This window comes from Carlito syrichta, unplaced genomic scaffold, assembly GCF_000164805.1.
Source record: "Carlito syrichta isolate Samal-C Ts95f unplaced genomic scaffold, Tarsius_syrichta-2.0.1 Scaffold307345, whole genome shotgun sequence".
In the NCBI taxonomy this organism is placed as follows: Eukaryota; Metazoa; Chordata; class Mammalia; order Primates; family Tarsiidae; genus Carlito; species Carlito syrichta.
In genome coordinates, this window is record NW_007251441.1 from 229,160 (window position 1) to 234,829 (window position 5,670).

The 5,670-nt window shown below is 41.2% G+C and overlaps 1 pseudogene; it reads left to right on the plus strand.

Annotated features, from left to right (window-relative positions):
- The first annotated feature begins 3,221 nt into the window (after positions 1-3,221).
- LOC103266826 lies at positions 3,222-3,799 on the plus strand (annotated as a pseudogene).
- Positions 3,800-5,670: the final 1,871 nt, after the last annotated feature.

Below are 5,670 nucleotides of genomic sequence, written 5' to 3' on the forward strand. Positions count from 1 at the left end.
CCTTAGCTCCTTGCTCTCAAGAGCAGACAATGGAGGATGATCGGCTACACAAGGAACTTTTCTAATATGGAAGACAGAGACCAGAAAGAGCAACTTGAGGTTGATGAGAGTGAAAAAATACTTTAAAAATACATACATTCAGATTTAAGAGATGTTTCATCCGTGAAACAAGAGTATAGTAGCATAAAAAAATAAACATTCGGAGAACAAAAAGTTCTTTGAAATTGAGAACATGAAAGCAGAAATTTAAAATAGTAAATTTCCCAGAGGGGTGGCACATGAAGTTTAGGAACTAGTAGCAAATAGGACAAAAATGTACAAAGATGAAACATGGAGCAACAAAGAGATAAGAAAAATTAGAACATTAGTCACACCAACATCTAAATATAAAAGTAGAAAATGTAAAGAAATTAGAAAACATACCTTAAATTTGATGACTTTGGTCAAAACTTGTAATTAATGTGAGTGATTAAGGTATACAATGGCAAAGAAATGTAAATATATGTTTAGATGATGGATATATTTTTTTATGGAAAATTAATTTTGTGTTTAAAGTAAAATGGCTGATTGTTCTAGGATGGAAAGAAAGATACTAAAAGAGGCCAGGTATGGCTCACATCAGTAATCCTAGCACTTTGGGAGGCTGAGGCGTGAGGATTGCTTGATCCCAGGAGCTCAAGACCACCCTGGGCAACATAGACCTCTCTACTGGGAAAAAAAAAAAAATTGGCCGGGCATGATGGCAGGCATCTATAGTCCCAGTTACCGCGAGGCTGAGGTGGAAGGATCACCTGATCCCAGGAGGTTGAGGCTGTGGTGAACTGCAATCATGCCACTATACTCCAGCCTGGGTAACAGAATGAGACCCTGACTATAAAAAAAAAAAAAAAAGAATAAAAAATAAAAAACTAAAAGGAAAAAACTTAAATGGTTAAAAGTTGTAGAAGGTTTAAAGAAGGGTGAAAACATGGTCAAATCTACTAATAGTCAAGGGAGTGCAAATTAAGTACAAAATATAATATTACTTTATAAATCATTGCACTGCTAACTTTTTAGAAGTAATATGTCTTGTTGGAAGGATTGCAGGAAAAACATACAGTTGCACATTGCTAGATTAATGTCTTTTTGGAGAGCAGTTTGAAAATATCAATTAAAATAAAATACCTATATACCCTTTGACCCAAGAATCCTACTCCCAGGAGTATACACTATAAAAAATAAAAGAAGCAGTACATAGGATATATGTACAATATAATTAATTGGGCCATTTTACGATTTTGCCTAAGACCAGTCTGAGGTGCAACAATCTGTATAAATTGCAATTTATCCCAAAATACAGAGTAATTATCACTTGCAGATATTCATCATTACTATACCAACTCTGTGTCAGGTGATAGAAGTGTCCTGTTTAAATTAGACATACAGTTTGTAAATTAAAAAGTGGATTTCAGTAGAGTAAAACACTTATGGATTTGTCAGTCAAAATCCATCCTGAGCCAGATGTGGTGGCTCACACTTATAATCCTAGCACTTTGGGAGGCTGCGGCAGGAAGATTGCTTGAGGCCAGGAGTTCAAGAACAACCTGAACAACAAAGCGAGCTCTCGTCCCTCAAAAGACAGAAAAATCAACCAGGTGTGGTTGTGTGTGCCTATAGTCGCAGTTAATCAGGAGGCTGAGGAAGGAGGATCACTTAGCCCAGGAAGTCAAGGCTGCAGTAAGCTGTGATGGTGTCGCTGCACTCCAACATGGGTGACAGAGTGAAGCCCAATGTAAAAAAAAAAATTGGGCCAGCCATGGTGGCTCATGCCTATAATCCCAGCTCCCTGGGATGTGGAGACGAGAGGATTACCTCAGCCCGGGGATTCGAGACCGTCTAGGCAACTTGGTGAGACTTCATCGCTATAATAAATCAAAAAATTAGCCAGGCAGAGTGGCACAGGCCTATAGTTCCAGCTACTTGGAAGGCTGAGGTGGAAGGACTGTCTGAGCCCAGCAGGTCAAGGCTGCAATGATCATGCCATAGCCCTTCAGCCTGGGTGACAGAGTGAGACTTCGACTCAAAAACAAAAAAAGAAGAAGGAAGGAAGGAAGGAAGGAAGGAAGGAAGGAAGGAAGGAAGGAAGGAAGGAAGGAAGGAGAAAAAGAAAAAAATCTGTTCATATATCTATCTCAACAACTGTTGACAAAGAGAATAATTGAATGGTGAGATGAGGTTTGCCAGAAGTTTCACACTTATAAAATACTTAAAAAAAAAAGAAAAGAAAAGAAATATTTAACAAATCCTGGCCAAACAGTTTTTAAGCTTCCTCTGATTTCAAAGGAAAATATACTTTGCCCATTTAATCTGTTTTTCTATAACAATTTAAATTAAATTAATTACCAGAAACAACAGTAATAACGGCATTAATTAAATGGTCATAAAATAGCCATTATACACATATGCACTGTCTGATCAAATGGAATTTTTTCTTCCTTGGAACTTGTAGCCCTTGATACTCACCAGCCCCTCTCTATGTTCACACCTACAAGCTTTCACTAGGAAATAACTGGAGAAAAGGGGGTTACAGAAGCTGAGGAGACAAGCATCCTCCTCACGCAGGCCCAGAAGGTCATCATAATTTGGAAATGGGATGATGGAAGCAGTTTCTCTGATAGGATCCAGGAAGACCAAGGATGTCAACCTATTGAGAAGATATAAAGGTGCAAATAGGAATATAATTGTTCAATGAAGAAAGAGAAGTCCATGGACTTTGGGAGCCACTTTTCTAGAATCAAAGAGTTGTTTGGGCCCAGCCTAAACTGAATTCAGATTCAAGCTAAACTTTGAGACTCTAACCAAAGCATTCATACATTTTTCATTTTGAATAATTTTCGCATCGTTTGAGTTGATTGAATACTGCAAAATTATTTCTGACTGTTTCATGAAACCTCTTAAACATTCTGTAGTTTGTTCTACTGAAACAATAAGATGAATAACACCCCAACAACATTTGTGTTTTACTTTACAGTTTGCAAAAGATCTTCTCATACTTCCTGTCAATAGCACTCTCAATAGTGCTGTGAGATGGTGCTTGCAACACAGGGATTAAGATAATGATACTAATTTGACAAATGAGGATACTGCGACTCAGAGGGGAGAGGGGTTTGTCCAAGCATACCCAAGTGATGAAAGGTAGACTGGATTTCACCATGCCGCTGGCTGGAGGTGAATTCCTTCCCATGGTGGGACACCTGGCTTCAGATTTTGCCTTTCCACCCCCACCAAGTGGTGGAGGCAACGTACCAGAAGGGCCAGAGCCAGGTTGGATTGACCCTCAGACTTGGCTAAAGTTCCAAGGCCTTCCCAGAGAACCAGTAATTGGGCCGGGGGTTGGGTCAGGCTCTGAGGTGTAGGGGAATCCCCCGTCCCCTTCCACCCTCCATGAGTTTTGTGGAGGTATGGTGTACTGTAGACTGCAGATTGGAGTGGGGCTAGTGACCCAAGCTGGCCTGGAGACCTCTCAGCCAGAGGGTGAAGCAGTAGCTGGAGTGGAGAGCAACTCCATGGGGGCCTCTCCTGAGCCCTGCACTGCCCCGATCCACCCGCCACCCCGTGCCATGAAGCTGGAAGAAGGAGAAGCTTGGGCAAAACCCTGAGGAGTCCCAGAACAGCAAAGTTCTGCAGAAAGATCTCAAGCAATTTGTCAAGCTCCTGAAGCAGAAGAGGATCACTCTGGATACACCCAGGCCGATGTGAGATTCACCCTGGGGGTTCTTTTGGGGAAGGTGTTCAACCAAATAACCATCTGCCGTTGTGAGGTTTTGCAGCTTGGTTTCAAGAACATGGGCAGAGGTTTTGCAGCCCAGTTTCAAGAACATGTATATGCAAAGCAGAGACTCTCATTCAGGCCAGAAAGAGAAAGCCAACAAGTATCGAGAACCTGGATAATTTAATCCTATAGTGCCCAAAACCCACCCTGAGTAGATCAGCCACATCTTCCAGCAGCGTGGGTTGGAGAAGGATGTGGCCCTGGTGTAGTTCTGTAACCAGTGCCAGAAGGGTGAGTGAGCAAGCAGTGACTGTTCACAACAAGAGCATTACCAGACTGCTGGGTCTCCTTTCTGAAGAGGACCAATATCTTTTCCTCTGGCCCCAGGGTCTCATTTTGGTACTCCAGGTCATGGGAGTACTCATTTCACTAAGCTGTATTCCTCAGTCCCTTTCCCTGAGGGGGAAGCCTTTCCCTTTGGTTCTGTAACCACTCTGGGCTCTCCTATGCATTCAGTCTGAGATACCTTCCCTTCTAGGAATGGGGGACAGGGAAAAGAAACATACTAGGGAAGGAGAACCTGGAATTTGTACTAGAGTTTTCGGGATTAAGTTCTTCATTCACTAAGGAAGGAATTGGGAACACAAAGGGTGGGGGCAGGGAGTTTTGGGGAAACTGGTTGAAGGTGAAGTTCAATGATGCTCTTGAATTTAATCCACACATCACATATCACTGTGTTGTTAAATAATTAAGCCTAGGACATAGTAGATAGATGTGACAGAGAATGAGATAGAGTGGGAGGGAAGGAGGGAGGGAGGAAAGGAGGAAGGAAGGAAGGATGGAAGGAGGGAAGAAAAGGTAAAACAGCAATTCAAATTCAGTTCTTCCAAGATTACTATTGTTATGAGTACAGAAAAATGTGTATTTTTTTTTTTTGAGCTGGAGTCTCACTCTGTAACCCAGGTTGGAATGCAGTGATGCTCACAGCCACCACAGCCTTGACCTGCTGGGCTCAGGCGATCCTTCGACCTCAGCCTTCCAAGAGGTTGGAACGTATTCACCAAGTTGCCCAGGCTGGTCTTGAAATCTTGAGCTCAGGAAATCCTCTCGCCTCAGCCTCCCAAAGTGCTGGGATTACAGGCTTGAGCCACCGCACCGCGCCAAAATGTGTATTTTTTAATGCACTACTGGTGGGGGTGCCAATTGGTATAATGTTTCTGGAGGACAATTTGATAATAGGTATATCAAAAGCCTTAAAATATGTTTCTTAGTCTGCTTATTCTGCCATAATAAAATACCATAGACTGAAGGGTTTAAACATCAGAAACTTATTTATCACAGTTCTGGGATAAGTTTAAGATCAAGGTGTTAGATGATTCCATTCCTGGAAGGTCTCTTCCTGACTTGCATATGGCTGCCTTCTTACTGTGCCCTCATATGACCTCTTCTTTATGTGTGCATGAAGAGAAGGAGCTCTCTGATGTCTCTTCTTATAAGGCACTAATCCTAACAGATCAGGGTCCCACCATTTAATTACTTCCTTAAAGACTCTATCTCCAAATGCAGTTACATTAAGGAAGTCAGGGCTTCAAAACACAAATTCTGGGGGGACATAAACATTCAATCCACAGACACATAATAATTCGCCTAAACAAAGTAGGTATAAAAAACAAACCAACAAACATTCAGTCCATAACAATATGTATACCATTTGAGTTAGTAATTCTCCTGGGAAATTAACTCAAGAAAATAATTAATCCCATTTACCAAAATACATATACAAGGATGTTCCTTGCAGTGTTGTTGAGTAAAATATTTTACATTTCTGAACTTCAATTTAATCACATCCAAAAAGAAAGTTAATAATAATACATACTACATAGAGTTGTTATGAATCTTTAGCACAGTACCTAGCAAAT